The sequence below is a fragment of the Labeo rohita genome, chromosome 15 (assembly GCF_022985175.1).
Source record: "Labeo rohita strain BAU-BD-2019 chromosome 15, IGBB_LRoh.1.0, whole genome shotgun sequence".
In the NCBI taxonomy this organism is placed as follows: domain Eukaryota; kingdom Metazoa; phylum Chordata; class Actinopteri; order Cypriniformes; family Cyprinidae; genus Labeo; species Labeo rohita.
This window is the reverse complement of record NC_066883.1, coordinates 37376659-37400403: the sequence shown is the minus strand read 5'-3', so window position 1 is coordinate 37400403 and position 23745 is coordinate 37376659. Positions and strand designations below refer to the sequence as shown.

The window sequence follows — 23745 nt, the reverse complement described above, 5'->3', positions numbered from 1 at the left end:
ATAAAATGATTGTGTAATATGTAAATATATAATTTTAAATAAATTAAATAAAATGTAAGCATGTATGCATTTATAAAATAGCTGTGTAAAATGTAAACAAATGTGTATATGTACGTATATATAAAAATGGCTATGATATGTAAACGATTAAACAAATAAATAAATAAATATCAACTAATTAAATCTAGTGAATCTAGGCAGACATGGTTTTTTCAAAACTGTTTTTGTATGGAAATAAAATAAAATGTGCGCCTGCATGCATGTATAAAATGGCTTTACATGTAAATACTGTATTTTTTTTTTATGTGTACATTATCAGTTTATATATATATATATATATATAAAACGGCTGTGTAATATGTAAAAAATAATTATAAAAATAAATAAATAAAAATAATAAAATGTATGCATGCATGTATAAAATGTGTATGTGTAATATGTAAATAAAATGTAAATAAAATTAATCAAAATGTGTGCATGTACATATATATAAAATTACTGTGCACCATGTAAACATAATTGTAAATAAACTAGATAAATAAAATGTGGGCATGTATGCATTTACAAAATAGCTGTGTAAAATTTAAATATGATTTTAAGTAAATAAATAAATAAATGTGTATATGTACACATAAAGTGGCTGTGGTATGTAAAAAATTAAACAAACAAATAAATAAATAAATATCAACTAATTAAATCTAGTGAATCTAGACAGACATGGTTTCTCTAAACGGTTTTTGTATGGAAATAAAATAAAATGTGTGCCTGCATGCATATATAAAATGGCTTTATATGTGAATACTGTATAATTTTTTTTTTAAATGTGTGCATTATCAGTTTATATATAAAACGGCTGCGTAATATGCAAATAATGTAAATAATAAAATTAATCAATAAAATGTGTGCATGTACACATATATAAAATTACTGTGTAATATGTAAACCTGTCATTTTAAATAAATTAGATAAAATGTGGGCACGTACGCATTTATAACATAGCTGTGTAATATGTAAATATGATTTTAAATAAATAAATAAATGTGTATATGTATATATAAAATGACTGTGATATGTAAACAATTACACAAATAAATAAATAACTAATTAAATCTAGTGAATCTAGACAGACACGGTTTCTCTAAAGTGTTTTTGTATAGAAAAGGTGTGTGATGATTCTTCAAATATCCTCTACACAAAGACACAGCAGACAAGCGTACGAGTAAACGATGACAGGACTTTGATTTGGCGTGTTAGCAGCACCCTGTCGAGGTCTTGCATCACTGGCCAAAAACTCTCTCCTCCTGCCTTCAGTCCCTGCAAGAGCCTTTCATTTTTAAACATTTTACTATTGCGTGACTGAACATATGTTGGGGAGTCAAAATTAGTCTCCATCTCGGTCAGAGTTATTATATAAGCAGAGCTGAATGCTAAAGCTGTGTTTTTAGCTTTGTTAGCTCACGCTTCCTGCTCTGTAGTTTGACAGCCTGACTTAATTAGTCTCGTCACTCTCCTCAGCACAAAGCTAAAAATGGCCCGACAAAACCACTCAGAAACAGTCATAAAGCCCAACGCTCAACACTGGAGCCACACGAATAACACTTTCAATTTGTGATTATGATCTGGATTGGTGCTGATAGAAATCAAATCAATTTGATTCTGATCCGGATCAGTGTCGGACAGAATTGAAAACGTCTGCCTCTGATCGCTCTCTGGATGAGTTTGTTCTGTCGCTTCTGTGATCTCACATCTTAAACTTTCTGTGGCTAAAAGCAGTAGACATAATATTCAAGTATTTTCAAGTCTGTCAACTTCCTAAAAACAATTGCATTAATATTTATTTAACATAATATTACATAATATTTTCTGTCTCTTCTGGTCTAATTACAATAGTAGAAAAAGGCTTTTGCACTAGAAACATTCATAATTCAGCTTTTCATAACCACTTTGACCTTCAGGATAGAACGCCCTTGCTGTCTTCTAAGATTTTTATATAAAAATATTCTTTGCCTGTGGAGTAACAATAATATTCACTGTTATTGTTCGATCTTCTGCCGTTTAGGAATAATGTGGCCTTCGGGTCTTCCTGGGAAGTGTATTTACAATCATGACATCAGATGCATTTAAGACACTTTGGTCGGAGCAAGACTGAGATGTACTCTAGCTTTTCTACTATTTATGGATTCATTCATTCATGCATGCATTGATGCGTTCATTCATTCATGCATTGATGCATTCATTCATTCATGCATTGATGCACGCATTCACGCATGCATTCACGCATTCATTCATTCATGCACTCATGCTGTAATTCATGCATTAATTCATTCACACATTCATTAATTCATTCATTCATTCGTGCATGCATGCATTCATTAAATTCATGCAATCATTAATTCATGCATTCATGCATTTATTAATTAATTCATTCATTCATTCATGCATGCATTCATTCAATTCATGCAATCATTAATTCATTCATTCATTCATGCATTCATTGTTCAATCTGAAAGGTGACAACTGAGGTCAGTATAGACCAATTTCGAGTAGACGTCACAGTTATGTCACTTGCAGCTGCCCACGCATAGTGGTTGCAAAAATACACTGGTAACAGGTGGAGAGAAACAGGAAAAATCCACTAAATAAGAGATAATGTATTGTGTCTTTGGATGTCAGAATCAGAATGAAAATCATTTTTATTGAATACTGTCGTCAAAACCACCATTTGAAGCTAAACGCAGACGTTTAAACAGACATACTATGGGTGAAACCTGCTATGATTACTCTACTTTTAAAGCATAAATTTGAATTAAACAATAGGTCTACATAGTATTCACATATTTTAGCCCTACAGTTACAGCATGAAATACTATTTAAAGCTATATCATTTTACATTAACCTGTTTTATTCCACATATTCTGACTTTTTTTCTCGCAAACGCAAGTTTATGTCTCATATTTCGTACTTTATAACTCGATTTAATTTAACAATAGCGAGTTTGTCCATTCTGAGGGGAAAAAAAGTCAGAAGTGTGGGATATAAACTTAAAGAGAGAACGGTGAGTTTACTTTTCTTATCAGAATTGTGAAATATAATCTTGGAATTGCAAGAATAAACTCAGAATTTTAAAATATAAACTCAAATTTACCTTTTTTTATTCCATGGCTTCCACTGACTGCTACTTGAAAACTCTCATTTTCTGCAACCAAAAAAACATCATCACTATTCGCAAACAGTAAATTGGTCTGTTGAGCTCAGATCAACGAGGCCTATGATTAATCAGCTACGTAAAGAAATGCAAAGCTGGTGCTAATTGAAAGAAAACATGTTCATATTTGGCGCTAATACAGCATAACGAAAGATTTAAAAGCAGTTTTTGACTTGAAACACCAAATTAGGTAAAGGATTTTCAGCACAGCTCAAATACATAAAATAGTAGCACTAAATCAGTGTACAGTCTCCAAACGGTCTCTGTTTTTCCCGCTATCTTTCCCGACAGCTCCTTCCGCCTGGAGGATCCTGGCTTTACTCAGTCACAGCTAAAGCGCTGCCAAAAGCATCCGTTTCCTTTTAGCCGTGTCATTATTCGCACGTAAAGGTAAATAATGAAGGCTTTTCTCTGTGGAAGTGCCGCACTGCTCTCGGTTTGTTTACGCGCCGCGACACAGCCGAATGAAACCCGCTTAATTATTAATGTTCCTGAAAAATGAAAGTTCTGGCGACATCGGCCTCATTTCCCGAGCGCCTTGTTAGTTTGGATAATGTTATTAGGTCTTGGCACCGTGCTGCATTACATTAAAACAATCTTATGCACACACACTTCAGGCCGAAGTGATTTATACCGAGTTTCTAATGCTTGAACAGCCATCAAGCCAAGGCTGAAAGATTAAATATGAGAACTACAGTCAATTTGACAATGACAACTTTTCTATGAATTTATGCTTATCTATTTAATGTTAATATTTAATAGACAGACGCTTCAAGTGGGTGTGAGTCTCCCGCACATGTAACTTCACACCTTAATTAAGATGTTCAAATGCTGGTTTCTAATGAGGTGGTTTGTTTACCTCACACTAATGGTGTATCTGTTTATCGCTGCGGAGCCGTAAATGGCTTTTGAATAATACAGTAAATGCAGAAGCTCATGAATGATGCCAGACGAGGTCATGAGTTAGTTTTCTTAATAATGTTCAATTAAGCAAGTCTTAAAGGAATCACTCACCTAAACATGTCAATCCTGTCATCATTTATTCTCTTTCATGTCGATGCACAACTTGAAACCCGCACAACTTTCTTTCCTCCTCGATTTTAGTTCAGCATTTCAGAGATGCTGTTTTACATACAATGAAAGTGGAGGGTGGATTTTACTGCCAAGGTCTAAAAAAAAAGTTGAATAAACTCTCATCTCAGCAAGTTTTCATTTGCTGAAATGCACATTAAATTAGAGAGCTACGGCTTTGTATGACTTCAAAAGATCTTGAATATATAGCATACAAGATTAGACATATAGGCTACTTTTTATGCTTATTTCTGGTGGTTTTGTTCATTTCTTGAGCTTGCAAAACTCAAAATATACACTAGGCCTAAATTTAAGCTTTGTGTATTTTAATTGCATAGAATATTTCCATCCATTTGGATTAGACCATTTCAGCATGAAGCAATAAACCTAATGTGACAGTACTAATTTGAAAGACTTCTGTAATAATACACTGAATGTGTTTTACATACACAATAAGCATGTTAATATATTTCTCAAAAAAATATAATTTGTTTTTATGTGATATATTTTAAACTGAATATTGTTTCACAATTGATAAATAAATTCATGCTGATTCTAAGCAAGAAAACATGATTAAATATTTATTTGATTGCTGAAAATTTTACATTTATGTATGACTATTAATTCGTTTATGATAAAACAGTTTAGTCCAAATGAAAATTTTATATGCAATTCAATATAATGCAATGCATAAACCTTAAATTTATTTATTTTTAATTTTTCAAAATATACAGGTTTTAAACAACATGACTGCGAGTAACTCATTGCAAAAACAAAACAGGTTTAGGTGAAATAGTTCTTTAAATGAAGAGCAGCATTTCTAATATACTCTCTATTGGAAAACTGTCAACACAACCATGTTCAGCCAAAACCAATTAAATGTAAAAAAACTGAAAATGGAGAACTTTGGGGTCACAAAGCGCAATTTCACGCACACGTCTGAGCATAAAATATTACAGAAATGATAAATAGTGAATGATTAAATTACTATATAAAATGCAATTTGACCATTTAGACTAAGCATTCCAGTTCTATATCCAAAATATAATTTGGACAAGTCAAAAAAGATAGATTTAACCCGCCTATCTGACCAAAACTTCAGACTCCAATTTATTTTTCTGTCCTTTTTTGAGGCTCATAAAACTTATAGGGTTGGAAAAACATGACTGTGAGTAAATAATCACAGAAGTAAAACAGATTTAGGTGAAATAGTTCTTTAAATTAAGCGCTCTCTATTGGAAAACTGTCAACGCAACCATGTTCGGCCAAAACCCATTAAAAGTAAAAAACGAAGTGAAACTGGAGAACATTAGGACACAAAGCACAATTTCACACACATGCAAACTGCAGCAGATTCTGAGTGTATAATATACTACACATGCATCATGCATACTGAATCATAAAATACCTAATTGTAATGCAGTTTACACAGACTAAACATTCTAATTCTATAATGTTCAGAACAAACCGTGAGACTCCTGAAACTGACAGTTTTTCACGACAACAAAAGCAGCGTGAATCTGGAGATGGAGATATGCAAGCTTTCGTTTCTCACACGCATCATGTCAAAGCCTCCAGCTGGCTGTCACTGCGCTTATGCTGCCCAGCATGCGGTGAGTCATTTATATAAGATAAACATTGATTTGCCCAATCGCCACCTAGTCAAGATGAGTAGTCGTGCAAGCCCGGATAACCCATGCAACATTACTCACCAGACAGTTAAAGGAATGGTTTTCAGGCCAGAAAACATTTCAGATACTATCAAAAACACCACCTGGAAAATGTGCCTGTGGTGACATTTCTGCAAATTGCAAAATGATGTTAAGTTGTTATTAGTCGCACATTTTGTAGCATTTTCAAAGTTAAAGGCATGTTCTGGTTTTTCTGTCAGCATTTTGTTACATTATGCAGTTCGGAAAATCAATGTAAGGTTGGTGGCTTTATCATGTTTGAAAATAATGCACCTAAACCTGATACTAAACCTAAACAATAAAGCAAATGTCAGAAAAAAATACATTTGCTAAAGTAACTTATCTAACTTCTACAAATTTTTGAGCTTTTATTGTGATTCATGTTTCACAAAGGTGCAATGCTGCACCGGGTGTGCTACCTAGCAAGTTTACTTATGTGATGGTTATGTGATGCAAAGATCAAAATGTAGTAATTTACTACACTGCACTGTCATGCGCTGTGGTGAAAGCAATTTGAGGTCTTAATGTGCAAGAAATTGTGACAAAAAAAATTTTTGTTTCTGTAATCACAATTTGCGTGAAAAGGAATAAACATTTTGTTTTTATAGAGGTGTTTTACTGCCTCTAGTGGTCATTTCATACATGCATGAAATGCACATGTGTATATGTAATTTAATGCATGCATTGCTTCAAGTCTTTGAGCTCTTTTATTGTGACTTGTGTTTTACAGGAGCGTTTCGTATTGCAAGTGCAATGCTGTACACTACCGAGCAAGTTTACAGCTTCAGAAAATCTATAGACATGGAGCTGGTTATGTGATGCAAAAATCAAAATGTAGTAATTAACTCAATTTGAGGTCTTAACTTAGTATTGTTCAAGAAACTTTGCAACAAAAAAAGGCTTTTTTTAATTGATAATCTGCTTCTGTAATCGTAATTTGCATGACAAGGAACAAAAGTTGTTTAAAAGAGGTGTTTAACTGCCTCTGGTGTTGAAATGCACATGTGTGCATACAATTTAATGCATGTATTGCTTCTACAAGTCTTTGAGGTCTTTTATTGTGACTTGTGTTTCACAGGAGCATTTCACATTGCAAGTGCAATGCTGTACCGGGTGCGCTACCGAGCAAGTTTACAACATCAGAAAAGTCATAGGTATGGAGCTGGTTATGTGATGCAAAGATCAAAATGTGGTAATTTACAAATCATGCACTGTGGTGAAAGCAATTTCAGGTCTAAACTTAGTGTTGTGCAAGAAATTCTACAAGAAAAAGTGATAACACAGTATTGCAAAAATAAGGCTTTTTTAGTCAACAATCTGCTCCTGTAAACATAATTTGTGTGAAAAGCAATAAAAGCTTTTTAAAAGAGGCGTTTTACTGCCTCTAGTGTTCATTCCATACATGCATTGAAATGCACATGTGTACATACAATTTAATGCATGTATTGCTTCTACAAGTCTTTGAGGTCTATTATCGTCACTTGTGTTTCACATTGCAAGTGCAATGCTGTACTGAGTGCGCTACCTAACAAGTTTACAGTTTCAGAAAATCTATAGATATGGAGCTGGTTATGTGATGCGAACATTAAAATTTACTGAATTATAACTTATGTACTGTAGTAAAAGCAATTTGAGGTCATCACATATTATTGTGCAAAAATAAGACTTTATTAATTGATAATCTGCTTCTGTAAACATAATTTGTGCGAAAAGGAATAAAAGTTGTTTAAAAGTGGTGTTTTACTGCCTCTAGTGTTCATTGCACTGAATTGCACATCTATGCATGTACTATTCTGTGCATGTATTGCTTCTACAGGTCTTAGAGGTCTTTTATCGTGACTTGTGTTTCATACCCAAGCGTTTTGTATTGCAAATGCAATGCTGTACCAGGTGTGGTACTGAGCAAGTTTACAACTTGAGAAAATCCATAGATATGAAGTTGGTTATGTGATGCAAACATCAAAATGTTTTCATTTACAAATAATGGACTATGGTACATGGGCTTTGAGGCTATGACATGCATCTTCTAATCATAATTTGTCTTAAAAGCAGTAAATGTTGTTGGTGTTTTACTAGTGTTTATTTCAGCTGGAAATGGCAGTGAACTGTATGTATACGTACACTTTTCAGAGTTTTGCAAAAATGTAGGTAGTCACGATTTTCCAAGAAAACTATGTTGATCAAACAGCATCTCTATAAACATAACAGACAGATTCCACAGCCTGAAATAACCCACGATTATTATTCAAAACCGCATCTCCAGTTATGAATATGCATGATTTAAAGTGATCCATTTGCCAGGCACACTAAGCACACATCGGGGTGAGACTGAAATGTGTCTAAAATTCAGTTATGCCCAGCATCAAAAGAGCCTGGACGGGATTCAAGAATCGGGATCTGAGTCTCTTTCCACTCATCCAAACATGAAACGCGTCTTCTCACCAGCGACAGAGTCGACAAAGTCGCGCCATCGGTGGTGAAACGATGCACCTGCTGACACCAGAGCTAATCAAAGCTGACGGGTCACTCTGAGTGACACAATCATTACACATCTGTCAAATCAATCTATCTATGATGCTTTGTTATGACAGTATCTCTCAAGAAATCTAAGCACAGAATATAATAGGTTGCAATAATTACTCAGTTCAAGATATAGATTAGATGTTTTATACTTCGGGGCTAAAATAAAATTAAATAATTTAATAATAGGTATATTGTTATCATAACATCACCACAGGGAGGGAAATAACTAACTAACTAACTTACTAACTGTTTTATATTTTGGGACTAAAAGGAAATAATCAAATAATATTTCTATTAATAGCTATTATAAATGTAACACAAGGAATAAATAAATACATTTTAAAAACTGAAACAAGCAAACAAACAAACAAATATGCTGGGAACAAAAGTAAATTTAGATTAATAGGCAGATGAATATTTAGATGAATATATTAGAACACTGCCACAGGGAATAAATAAATGTAAAAATAAAAATGAAAAAATATTGAGAAATAAACTAACTAACTGTGGTACATGTTGGGGCCAAAAATCAAAACAAATAATTAAATAAATTAATATTTATATTATTACAACACTCACAGAAAATGTATTAAATGAATGAATAAATAAATTAATAAATGTTTTATATTTAGTTTTATAAATAATCAAATAATATTAATATTATTATAAATCGAACACAAGGAATAAATAAATAAATACATTTTAAAAACTGAAACAAGCAAACAAACAAATAAATATGTTGGGGAAAAAAACTGCAGGGAATAAAATAAATACATGTAAAATACATGTAAAAATAAAAATGAAAAAAAAAAAAATATTGAGAAACAAACAAACAAACAAACTAACTAACTAACTAACTGTGGTATATGTTGGGGCCAAAAATCAAATCAAATAATTAAATAAATTAATATTTATATTATCACAACACACACAAAAAATAATTAATTAATTAATTAATTAAATTAAATAAATATTAAATTAAATAAATATTTTTTTTTATTATAAATAATCAAATAATATTTATATTAATATTATTATAAATCTAACACAAGGAATATATAAATACATTTTAAAAACTGAAGCAAGCAAACAAACAAATAAATAAATACTTTGGGTACAAAAGTTAAATAATATTTGCATTAATATATTATCACATTGGGCATAGAGAATAAATACATTTAAAAATAGAAATTTAAAATAAATATTGACAAAACAAACTTACTGTGTATATGCTGGGGTCAAAAATCAAATCAAATAATGAAATTAATATTTATATTATCACAACGCTCACAGAAATTAAATAAATGAATGAATGAATAAATATTGTTGTATTCTTTGTTATATATAAATATATATAATGGTAATTACAATTGTACTTTTAGTTTCAAAGTACACTTTTCAAAGTATAACTATAGAGAAAGAAACTGTTTCCACAGAGAAACCAGTTTGTGGATTTCAGCAAGACACAAAACTACCAATAAACAAAGAAATTTCTTGTAGCCCTATTGGACCTCGTTATCATGAAATGGCTGGTATACAGAAAGACACATTAGGAATTAGAGCATTTAGTAATTTCTGCACATTTAACACACACATTTTATGTTTAATGAAAGCACTAAGCTGGTGTAGGCTGTGCATACGAGTGAATTCACCACGGTAAAATGACCGTAAAACACGACCTCTTGCTTTCACAAAACAGCAACCTATTCAGATCCATCATACGCGAGTATATTTAACACCTAACGGCGTGTATGCATGTCACTGCACGCGTGTATCTGCGTGTGATTGCAAGGATCAGAGCAGGTTAATCGAATTCTCGTCTGTGCTGTATGATAATGAGCAGAACAGCAGCAACATACACTCATCAGTCCTGGCAGGTGTCACCCGCAATGAATCAAGCCATGAGTCTGTGCGCGTGGGAGAGAGACGGACGTACCTGAGTCACACGACTCTGACTAGTTCTCCGAGCTCATGGAATGACCTGTTTGCTGGTATTACTCAAATGTCACCAGACACCAAACAATTAATCCAAATACACAAATCCCCTGACAGACGCACGTCATAATAAAGCCTCGTATCATCAACGCAATGACAGTGAAACGCAGCCCAGTGTAATTAATGGAATAATACACTGGTGCATCTTAAAAGGTAAATATCTGCTTTTGGGTAATTACATGTTGTTTATTTCTCGCTTATGTAAATTAGCAGGAAATGTTTACAGTTTCTGCAGGTACTGAGCTGTTTAATCTAAATGCAGCTGTTGTGTGTAATTTCTGTGTCACTGACAGCACCAAACAAACATTTAGAAAAAAAGAAATAAAACATTCAGATTTGCATTTTGGCTCAGGTTCCTGCTTTAATGCGTGTTTGTCAGATTTTTTGTTTTTTCACCTGAGACGAAACACTTTTAAATCAGGAAAAATAGGGATAAAGTAAGAGTAAAATGCAATCATTCCAAAGCATTTACCTTTTAATGGCATACAAGACCCAAAACCACTAATGGGTCAGGTGATTTGTGATTTTTTTTTTTTTTTCACCTGAGACAAAACATTTAAATCATGAAAATATACATCTTTATTTATTTAAATGTAGGGATAAAGTACGTAAAACACAACAATACAAATATTTAATGTATGATATTTAATGCATTATAATTAATTTATATAAATATGATATAACATTTTTATATTCATTTCAAAGTATTTAACAATATTTTTTCTCAGAGTATACAAGACCCAAAACCACCAATAAATAAATACATCAAGTTAATTTAGCCCTACTGTACCCTGCTATTAAAAACATAAATAAATAAACAAAATAAATATTTATATTTGCATTTTGCCTCATGTTCCTAGTTTAATATGCATTATTTTTATTACTTGATTTTTTATTTTGCAGTACAATTACAGTATATTTCTTGGTTGTTTAATTTTTTTATTAATAATAATAACAACATTACATACATTTTTAGATTTAACATTATAACATTTTAAGTGCTCAAAAGCATTTATGAAAAGTCACACGAAAAGAGTTTGAACACACAAGGTTATTCCAGTTTGTTCAGCCCTACAATGATTTTACACACACACAAAAAAATAACTGAAAAAATATAATAAAATAACTAAAATAATAATAAAATAACTAAAAAAAAAAACTAACTAAAATAAAATAAAATAAAATAAAAAATTAAATCTTTTTTTTTTTAAGAACTCCACATAAAAATAAAAATCACCCAGTTCAGAATGATTAATTGTTTCCAAATATAACTAATCAATTCATCTGGTCAAAATTCCTGTATCTTTTTATATTGCTGTATATACCGCAGAAAATCAAAAGATTGCAATGTCAGATTTGTCTAATATCATGAAGCCCTATTACACCATTTGCAACTTCATATATAAAGCTGTGCAATAATACATTTCCCAACAATATAAACAATTAAGCAGCTCAACTGCTGTGAGTTGTCAATTCACTTCGCTCTCCCAGCTGATGCAAACACACAGCTCTGTCAAACTTTCTCTGCTGTTTGGACTGTTTTTCAGTGCATTCAGCTCCTGTTTGTTTTACAGTTGTGATGCTCTTTTCATTTCGTCTCGCCTCTGACAAGGATGAATGAGCAGTCGTATCACTGACGGATTGCTTTCGGCCTGAACAGACACACAGACAGAAGTCAGAGCGCTGCGTTTCTAACGCATGTCTGTTACTCAGAGCTGTCAAACACACACCGCACGTCCCTGACTGAGATCTGGACTCCGTCCAGCTGAGAATTTATGGCTGTGCACTTATGATCTTCATGCAATCTGACCAAGCTGGAGCCGTTTTGCAAAGAAGAATGAGGAAAAACTGCAGTGATGTGGATGTGCAAAGCTGATAGAGCTGTAAATGCTACCAGAGTCAATTTTAAAGATCACAATAACAAGGTGGATTGCATTCAGGTTGAATTCATGCAGGCAGAAGTCAAAAGGCAGAGCATTTTTTTGCCAATAGCAAAGAGCTACCACGCGTCAGTACAGGGAATGCAAGCACTTTAAAATGAAAACCCTTAACGGAATCAAAAAGCGTCATTGCATCACTTGTACACCTATGGATCCTCTGTGGTGAATGGGTGCCGTCAGAATGAGAGCCCAAACAGCTGATAAAGACAGCACAATAATCCACACTTCTTATATAGAAGCAAAAAACTAAACGTTTGTAAGAAACAAATCCATCATTAAGATGTTTTGTCAAATTTGACTCACTTCTAGGGACAAGCTTAAACTATTCCTTTAAATGCAATGTGCTGTAAGTTGCTTTGAATAGAAGGGTCTCCAAATGCATAAATATAAAAGAACCTTTTTGCCTTTTAAAAGTTAATGCACAAAAATTAATTTCTGCTTGTACCTTTTTGTCACATTTGGCTCATTTCTAGGGACACTTCGTTCTCAAACTCTAACTAAGCAAACAAAAACATCAGTAAATGCCATGCAAATGTAAAAATTGCAAATGACTTTAAAAAAAAATGCTCCCACCTGAATTCCATTTATGAATAAATTCAACATTTAAAAGTCATTTTCATTCAGGCTTTCAACACGGTTTGCTGAAACTAGAGTGCCACATTGGGTTTTGTCTCTTCTTTGACCTATATTGCACACACCAATGTCCATCCAACATTATAAAAGTATGTGTATGAATGTCTATGAATACTAACGACATCACAAAGGCTCGTCTATTAACATTCAAATAACATCACAGCACTGAACTTCTTCGCTCGGCATGCACGCACAAACACGCATCTCCAGCACACGGAGGGCCCTAATTGGTTTATCATTCAAGTATTCTGGCACAGATGTGGGGCATATCTAAGCTCTCCATGAAATTGAGAATTCACATAATAGAAGGCAATCATTACTCATGTGCACGTCTATGGGTTCAAAGAACAGGCAAATATTCGGAGGGTTTTTAAGAGATGCTTCAAAAGGCCGGTCGGTCAGTTCTAAGCCCAGCACTGCAGAAAAACGCCAGCTTTAAAGGTGAACACTGTGAGCTATTAGCTTTAAAGTTAAGCTCTGTCAAATGACATTCAGTGCAAAAAGTTCTAGCTTAACAAAACTGTAAGTCCAGCAAAATTCGTCAGGATAAACCTGAAATAGTTTTGCAGCACACAATCCATCAGAGCATATCAGGAATACACAAACATCAACCGAGAGCACAGCCCGACCTCTCTGTCACCTGTAATGTCCTTTAGGCCAAACACACACTACAAGACAGTAGCTGGTCGCCCTGAGCGCGTTCAAAGATTCACAGCAGTCGAATGCAGCAGCCAGTCCTGTTTTAAAATGCTTATATGGTTACATTCACACGCAAAATTCTAAACAACGACAACCGTAAGGTTACAGGGAGCTGCTCTAGACAGCACAAGGGTTCGTACAGATACTGTAAAATGAAATTCCAGGACTTTCAAGGACTTTTCAAGCACTACTTTTATGATTTTCAAGGACTTCAATCACAATCACACTAATTAAACAATGTCTTATCTTTCAAAGTAAAATATGGTTACTGCACTTTTACTTTAGTAAGACCACAGTTAAGAGATTTGTATTTGTGTGTACTTTTTCTTTTGCTTTTGTTTTTTAATAACTATTCTGCCTTAATGGTTTGATGTTTTCTACCGTTTAATAATAAAAAAAAAACAGAAAAAAGATCAGTGAAACCGCTCCAAAATCCTGACATGAAACAAATGATTCGCGGCACACCCACCGAAGTGAGAGCAGTACTTCACCGAAGTCTCGAAACGAACTGAATGAATCAAATGATTCGCGAAACCGCTCCGAAGTCATGACATGAAACAAATGATTCGCGACACACCCACTGAAGTCTCGAAATGAACTGACTGAATCAAATGATTCGCGATACCGCTCCGAAGTCATGACATGAAACAAATGATTCGCGACACGCCCACCGAAGTCTCGAAACGCATTGAATGAATCAAGTGATTCGCGAACCCGCTCCGAAGTCATGACATGAAACAAATTAACTGAATCAAATGATGCGCGAACCCGCTCCAGAATCCTGACATGAAACAAATGATTCGCGGCACGCCCACCGAAGTGAGAGCAGTACTTGACCGAAGTCTCAAAAAGAAATGACTGAATCAAATGATTCGCGAACCCGCTCCGAAGTCATGATATGAAACAAATGATTCGCGACACGCCCACCAAAGTCTCAAAATGAACTGCATGAATCAAATGATTCGCGAACCAGCTCCAAAATCCTGACATGAAACAAATGATTTTTGTTCTTGAAAGAGAAATAAAAAAAAAAAGATAGAGCATGCAAAAAAAAGGACATGAAACAAATGATTCGCGACACGCCCACAAAAGTCTCGAAATGAACTGAATGAATCAAGTGATTCGCGAACCCGCTCCAAAATCCTGACATGAAACAAATGATTCGCGACACGCCCACCGAAGTCTTGAAATTAACTGAATGAATGAAGTCCCGATCTGAATCAAATGATTCCCGATCCGCATTCTGAAGCTCCGATCTTAAGCAAAAAGCAAACCCGCTTCGAAATCCTGACATAAAACAAATAATTCGCGACACGCCCTCCGAAAGCCTCAAAATGACCCGCACCGAAGTCGTGATCTGAATCAAACGATTTACGATCCGCGCTCCGAATGATTCGCGAACCATGATTTCAGATCAGGACTCAAAACGCGAAATGATTCACGAACGCGCTCCGAAATTGTGATCTAAACCAAATGACTCGAAATACGCGATCTAAAGTACCGATCTAAATCAAATGATTGGCGTTCCGCGATCCGATTGGAGCGCTTCGAAACAGTGAATCGCTCTGAATCAATTTGGATGAATCGGAGCGGTTCCAGCGTTCGGTTCATCTCGTGTCTTTAGCTATGCTAACACGAGGCTGTTAGTAAGTTAACACTACTGGCTTAGCTCGCTAGTTTTAATAAGCGAAAAATGTGGTTTTTTTAAAGGATAAACTAGAGCTTCGAATGAATTCGCTAACGTTACACCTGTTGGCGGACATGATTCCCGCGATCATGCTTCAGGTTTGTTTACATTTAATTAATGTATCCTGTACTGTTAGAATCACTGCTAATCTTTATAAACCATAGACGATTAATATGACATAAGACATACATGTGATATACATATGTTAATTTATGTCAGGGAATCAAATCAAAACAAGACTGAGGCGTTTAAATATGTAATAAAACAGCACACACCTGTTGGATCACGTGAGCTGAGGTAAACGCGTCCTGTCTAGCGTTCAGGAAACAACATCCTTCAGAATTAATAATCCAGAAGTGAGGAATAATATTGACAGATATGTTAACTTATCGTCTCGTCATCATTCATGACAACGATTTTCACTAAATTATGCTAACCTCACTCACAGGTTGCATTCCTACTCCATATGACCAACGAAGAAGAAGCCCGCGCTTTTGATGTGATCACGGATATTAATCTGGTAAGAAAAAAATATTTTTGTTTGGCTAGTAGTAAAGAAAGAAAGCATTATTTTCCACAGTCCACATAAAATTAGAAAAAGAAGTTGTTTTATAAATATTTTGAAGTGAGTAGAAGCAGAAAAAAATAACGTTATTAACTGGTGCAGTTATATTTAAGTTGGCTTGAGAAAGCAACTTACTGATCCACTATATAAGATTCTTCTTCTTCTGATCCAAATTTCGGTATCTGTCTCCTCCTAGAGCTTTCAAGCTACAACCACCAAACTCGGCCCAGATCTTCAGACTGGTCTGACTCGGTGTGCTGTATCTTTTCTAACTGATCCGGCTTACGGTTTTCGTAAACCAGACTATCAAAACCACCACAAATCCCATAGACTTACATTGACGGAATGTTCAAATGAGCAACACTCTTCAAACTCCAACTGACAAGATTCAAATCTAAACTCCCAGAATCCCTTGAGGCTCAATCAAGCTTCCCTTCTATGTACTATTTATAATCCATTTAGACTCATTTAAGCTTCACTCTAATATTTCTAATCTATCTAGCTAAATCATGCTAGCAACATGCTAGTAACGTGTTAATCATGCTAACATCATGCTAATAACTTGCTAATCATGCTAGAAACATGCTAGCAACTTGCTAATCATGCTAGAAACATGTTAGCGACATGCTAATCATGTTAGAAACATGCTAGCAACTTTTCTAATCATGCTAGAAACATGCTAGCGACATGTTAATCATGCTAACATCATGCTAATAACTTGCTAATCATGCTAGAAACATGCTAGCAACTTGCTAATCATGCTAGAAACATGTTAGCGACATGCTAATCATGTTAGAAACATGCTAGCAACTTTTCTAATCATGCTAGCAACATGCTAGTAACGTGTTAATCATGCTAACATCATGCTAATAACTTGCTAATCATGCTAGAAACATGCTAGCAACTTGCTAATCATGCTAGAAACATGTTAGCGACATGCTAATCATGTTAGAAACATGCTAGCAACTTTTCTAATCATGCTAGAAACATGCTAGCGACATGCTAATCATGTTAGAAACATGTTAGCAACTTTTCTAATCATGCTAGAAACATGCTAGCAACTTGCTAGTCATGCTAGAAATATGCTAGCAACTTTGCTAATCATGCCCGAAAAATGCTAACGACATGCTAGTCATGCTAGAAACATACTAGCAACTTGCTAATCGTGTTAGGAAGCGTCATTTTTTTTTCCCAAACCAGTTAGGCGCAAACCACGCCCTCTAAGCGAAAACCCCACCTCGGAGCTGCGACTCACGTCTCCGGCTCGATTTCATTGGTCAACTGTATCACAGCGCTGATTGGCTACACAGCGTTACGGCTGCCCCGAAACACACTAATTTTAATACAATACCCGAAAGGGATACACAAGTGAAACAACATACTCACAATTTACAATTTAAATAAAACGGTGTACAAAATGAATAGAAACAGTGCTTAAAGCTACATATAGACTATAAAACATGCTCACAGAGTAGTTTAACGCTTGAGTAAACTACACTCACGTATTATACAGAACAAAAACTGGAAAACACAAAAAGATTATATATATATATTTTTTTATATATATATATATTTTTTAACTTATTATTAATTCTTTTGTATAGCAAACAATATGTGACCGTTTGTCAGCGATGCATCCATCGTCAACGACCTTGATTGATTTCTAAACTTCTTCTCAGGGGCAGCGACCGCGTAACCGGATTGACCAATGAAATCAAGCCGGAGACGTGAGTCGCGGCTCCGAGGTGGGGTTTTCGCGTATAGGGCGCGGCTTGCGCTTAACTGGTTTGGGGAAAAAAATGACACTGTTAGGAACATGCTAGCAACTTTGTTAATCATGCCAGAAACATGCTAGTGACATGTTAATCATGTTAGAAACATGCTAGCAACTTTGCTAATCATAATAGAAACATGCTAGCAACATGCTAGTAACTTGCTAACCATGTTAGCAACATGCTAATCATGCTAGTAACTTGTTAATAATGTTAGAAACATACTAACAACTAGGGCTGCACGATATTGGGAAAAAATTACATTGCGATATATTTTTTTCCTGCGATATATATTGCGATGTGTACAAATTCGTTTATGTTTATCAGGTGTTTTGAACTGCTTAAAAATCAAATAATAATTCAAGAATAACTGGGGTAATTTTACAAGCATTTTCAAAGAATAAAAATGTAAAAGTATAATCAAAACCCTGAAATAAAATACTTTCTAAAGCTTATTTTGGGTTGTTTCATAAACACCTTATTCACTGTCAGTTCAGGCAAATCAAGGCTCTAATATGTTATGAAGTTAATAATGAATGTTGCTTTTACCCTGATGAAAGGCAACTCATTTTGTGAATGAAAAGAGGACACTTCATTATCACATTAAGGAATTAACATGAGTGACAAAATAAGTACTTTAACATTGTATTCAACAACATGTAACAACTTTTTGAAAACAGATTAGTAAATATATTTTGTCAAAATTTGAAAAAACAAAAAACAAAAAAACAGCTATGCACCAAACCCCCAGTGGTAACAAATAAACTGTAATAAGCTAAACTTAACTTGTTGTAATGACAATAACAAGAGTTGTTAATAGGGGTGCTCCGATTGATCGGTTACCGATCATTATCGGCCGATAATCCCTTGGGGATGTTTGATCGGCGGTCTCTAAAAAGGCCGATCTCAAAAACCGATCTGCTGATGCTGCGCCTGCCGTGTAGCTGCATGCTCAGGCACTTTTCAACGCAGGTAAAACAATTATAATGCTGAGGGTGAAGTACAATTCATATTTCTTCATTAAATAACTTATAAAGTAATTTGAAAACCTTATGTGAGCCGTAATTTCACAAACAACGCGAGTGCATGACCGCACGCTCTGTCTTTCTCTCTCTCGACACATCGCGTCTGACTATAAGCAAGCTGCACAGTTGACACAGGAAATGTTACTTGCACAAGAGAATTAGTGTCGCATCATCACTAAAGTTTGTAAACTGCATTTCTTTTTAATTCCTTCCAGTGTTTAATCATTCAGCGCTCGTGCGCTCCTCTGCAGACTGGGCGCTCATGCACACTTGAAGAGTAAACACATAACGCCACGTTGATATATCTCCGTTTGCAGTGCGTATTTTTCGTTTTCATGCTAACAGATTAAAGCGTTCAAGCTGCACAAGTCTGCAGTCTAGTAGTGCGTTCCAGGAGCGGAGCGGAGCGTCTGCAGCAGTGTAGAGATCGTTGTTCCTCATGGATCGTTTTCCTCATTTGTTTTTTTAAGTCTCCCTTCCACCCCTCAAATAAAAAGACTCACCTCTCTCAAAAAACAAAAAAAAAAAAAAAAAACCCAGCCCAAAATCTTCCATGCTACCAAATCTTCCATTTCGGCGCTTTTCTCCTGTCCCGCGCTCATTTCCCCATGCGAAGTAGGTGAAGCAACGTGTGCTTTGTGGTTTTTAAAGAACCCTTGAATATGAATTAATTACTTTATATTAGACAAATATAGATCCGTGAATAGAAAGTTTAGAAATATAGAAAGTGCATTTTTAAATCAGACACATATTTTTTTATTTTTTTTATTTTGCCCTGCATCGTGACTGCCGCGATGTGACTACCGCACATGCGTACATCGCGATGACGATGCTGAAACGATGTATCGTGCAGCCCTACTAACAACATGCTAATCGTGCTAACAACATGCTTGTAACATGCTAATCATGCTAGCAACATGTTAACAACAAGCTAGTAACATGTTAGCCATGTTAAAAACATGCTAATCAGGTTAGAAACATGCTAATAACTTGCTAATCATGCTAACAACATTCTAGTAATTTGCGAATTATGCTAACAACATGCTAGTCATGCTAACAACATTGTAATCAGCCTATAAAACTACAAGCAATAAGCTAATTATGCTAAAACATATTAACAACATGTTAAATCATGTAAGCAATGTGTTAAATCATGCTAGCTGCTTCCATACTTTTACACCTGCTTCAAACTTTCAGGCTAGGCTTTCTCAAGCCAACTTAAAGTTTGTTCTCAAACTTTACTCATCTAGTTATTATTATTTTTTATTTATTTATTTAGTCCTTTCTACATGATACAGTGCAAGTGTTTTATTTTATTCTAGAGCATGTTAGATCTTCATACTTTTACATTGGACTTGCACTTATATAATGTAGTTGTGCTAACAGTCGATACTGGCTCAGGGAATTGGCTGTTTCTAAGATTTTTCTCCAGTGCTCTAAAACCTTTGTTCACTAAAATTCCCACTGTGCATTGTCACTATGTTGGCTTGGCAGAAATGTTTTTCTCGGTCTCTCAAGCTGATAGAAATGGAGGATGAGAGCATATTTCATGATAGCACTCTACTTTTGAACAGATGCATGGTGTGTCCTGCGATTTTCGTTGATAAATATGTGATTTTTAAATGTGAAAGCATATAATTTTGTCACAGGAAATTGAGTCATCAGTGTCTCAATGTTTAGCAGATCAGAAGCTTTCCTAGTGCATGAATATGTGTTCATATACTCATTCATCAGTCATGACATTGAGAACTAATGTGTTGGAGAAACAAGTCTCAGGGATAAATTTTTAACGATTTAATGGAATGTTTACGTCAACTGGACATTTTGAACATTTATAGAGCATTCACATCTTTTTTTTTATATAAATAATGGGAATGTTAGCAAAATGTTTAGAATATATTTTTAAAGAGTATTTATTTATATCATGACTAGGCTTTTGGAATTTACACATATACACTCTAATATACAGTATATTTTTTTCTTAAAATATTTTACATTATTAAAAAAAAAGTTTATATAATTTATTTAAAAAGGTATCTTAAAACATTTTAAAAATTTTATGTAGACAGATTATTATGATTAAGATTATGATATCCAAATTAATCGTGACCCTGAACCATAAAACCCGTTGTAAGTAGCACAGGTATATTTGTAGCAGTAGCCAAAAATACATTGTATTATGCCAAAATCATTAGGATTTTAAGTAAATATCATGTTCCGTTAAGATATTTTATAAATTTCCTACCGTAAATATATCAAAACTTAATTTTTGATTAGTAACATGCATTGCTAAGAACTTCACATGAACAACTTTAAAAGCGATTTTCTCAATATTTAGTTTTTTCACATTCCAGATTTTCAAATATTTGTATATCAGCTATTCTAACAAACCATACATCATGGGAAAGCTTATTTATTCAGTAAAAAGGTGAAAATATTTCAGGATTTTTCTTCATATAATGGACTTCATTGGTGCCCGGATTTTGAACTTCCAAAATGTAGTTTAAATGCAGCTTCAAAGGCTCTAAATGATCCCAGCCGAGGAAGAAGGGTCTTATCTAGCGAAAAGATCGGCCATTTTTTCGAAAAAATAAATTTGTATACTTTTTAAGCACAAAAGCTTGTGTAGCACAGGTTCTAGCATGTGGGTTCATGACATACTATTGAATCATGTCGAAAGGTCACGCAAAACTACAGACCCAGTGTTTACAAAGCAAACTTGCTAAGACTAAGAAAGTGCAAGTAAGTCAAACGCTGTTTACAATGAAAAAGGTACAACAATGTCGGACGATTCTGAAGTTGTAGGAGAAAATAAGATGGAGTTTTTCGCCATACTCTACCTTTTTGAGCCGGAGTACACAGACGATGAACTTAGACGTGATTCGTAGTAGTGATGGGAAGTTCAGATCATTTTACTGACTCGGACCGTTGAGTCTCGTTCAGCAAAATGAACGAATCTTTTTTCGAGTCATTTCGTTCATTTTAGCAACATATAATTAAAATGTTACGTGTTTCTTCCCTAACACATCTACTGCTTACACAAACGTTGATCACACTACAAACAAGACAAAACTGTAATGCTATAAGAAACAGAAAAGATTCATTCATTGTTTACCTGGGTCTTTAGTCTATGATTAGCTCACCTCACCTCTTATCTGACATGTTTTTGGGTTTGAGTCATTTGTTCATCATGTGACAGCCCCATAAGATGAATGAACGACTTGAAAAACCCGAAGACTCGAAACAGGTGAACTAATTCCAGTACAGAACCTAATAGGATGTTGCGCATACGCGACTAAACGAATCAATTCGCGAGTCACTTTAAAGATTTGTTCAAAATGAACGAATCGTTCAAGAACGACCCGTGGACGTGCATCCGAGAGCCTGTGCTTCGTGAGCTTTTGTGCTAAAAAAGTATACAAATATTTATTTTTTTGAAAAAAAAAAAAAAAACGAGCGATTGTTTCGCTAGGTAAGACCCTTCTTCCTCGGCTGGGATCGTTTAGAGCCTTTGAAGCTGCATTTAAACTACATTTTGGAAGTTCAAAATCGGGGCACCATATCAGTCCATTATACGGAGAAAAATCCTGAAATGTTTTCCTCAAAAACCATAATTTCTTTACGACTGAAGACAGAAAGACATGAACATCTTAGATGACAAGGGGGTGAGTACATTATTTGTAAATTGTTGTTTTGGAAGTAGACTTCTCCTTTAAAAGTGTTGCGAATTCTAAACTCGCTTTGCATTTGCTATTTTAAGGAGAGGGACTTTCTCATTCTAGAGTGTTTTTGACTGGATAAAAGTCTCTGTAGTGCAGGATGAGTCATAAATATGTTGGTCCATTATACTTTTTCTAAAGTTTAATTTTGTCAATTAGCATATAAATGGCTGCTGAGCTAATAGACATGGACTAATAGCCACAAAGCTCGGCATCTGATTTTGATTTTAAATTCGGGTGCTTCCACATCCGCACAGACTATTAAAATGTTTTATCTGTCAGTTCCAGACCAGAGCGTTCATTAACTCGTGAATTTGTTCGCTGATATTCTTTAACACGTTTCTCTGGTGGAAACTGACAGTGAGTTTGGAGCGAGATGAGGAAATCTTCTTTTCTCAGGTGCTGGTAGAATCAATCAACTTATCGATCTGGTGCCAGATTTAGGAAAAAAGGGAACTCCCGATTTCACCTGCTGGCAGACGGCCACGTTAAAGCACACACATGCCCAACACGTGGCCGTACAGCGGTGTGAAGCTTCGGTTTTGTTGGTCTAATTGCTTTTTGTGAGATAAAAGCCTTAAAGCTGTCGCTCTGAGATGGCAAAGCTAATGAAGCTATTGATTGATCTTGTCACCGGCTTGACTTTTCAATGTCTGTCTCTTCTATGTCCTTTCCATCTGTGGTATCTCTCTTTCTCTCTTTCTTGCTAAATGAATTCAGAGCAGTTTAACAGATGCTGAAGTCTCTGTCTGGGCTCAAAGTGTTGAACAGATCTGATTCTGTGAGATAAGAGCGCAAACGCCAACACAGTGTCATAATTACCAGTGGGAAACTTTGCTTTTGCCTTGAGCCCTGACTTTTCCATGTTGGTGGCGTGTCAATTAAAGAATCATGGTGGAAGGTAATTGCTGTTGGTCTTCTAGGTATTATAGACCGCCTGGGTTTGTATAAGAACTGCACTTCCCATCAGTAATTGGATTTTTTTAATGTTTCTGAAAGTCGTCTCTTCTGCTCAGCATAGCTGCACTTATTTCATTAAAAATGCAGTAAAAATTCAGAAATATTATTGCAGTTTAAAAGAACTGTTTCCTTTGTAAATGTATTGTAAATGGTAATTTATTCCTGCGATGCAAAACTGAATTTTCAGCGTCATTACTTCAGTCAAGAAACATTTCTGATTATTATCAGTGCTGCTTTTATTCATCAAGGATGCATTAAAC

The 23745-nt window shown here is 34.8% G+C and overlaps 2 long non-coding RNA genes across 3 annotated transcripts in view; one reads left to right on the top strand and one right to left on the bottom strand.

Annotated features, from left to right (window-relative positions):
* LOC127177120 (uncharacterized) overlaps positions 1–15778 on the bottom strand; it is a 32735-nt gene extending 16957 nt beyond the window's left edge. Inside the window, exon 1 of the long non-coding RNA XR_007829185.1 lies at positions 15720–15778. This is a non-coding gene — a long non-coding RNA (uncharacterized LOC127177120). The remainder of the gene's footprint in view (positions 1–15719) is intronic.
* Positions 15377–23745, top strand: part of LOC127177118 (uncharacterized) — a 59769-nt gene continuing 51400 nt past the window's right edge. Inside the window, exons 1-2 of one of the 2 annotated variants that reach the window (XR_007829182.1) lie at positions 15377–15542; positions 15893–15964. This is a non-coding gene — a long non-coding RNA (uncharacterized LOC127177118). Of the gene's footprint in view, positions 15543–15721; positions 15801–15892; positions 15965–23745 lie in introns of those variants that run through there. The other variant, XR_007829183.1, reaches the window with a different exon arrangement.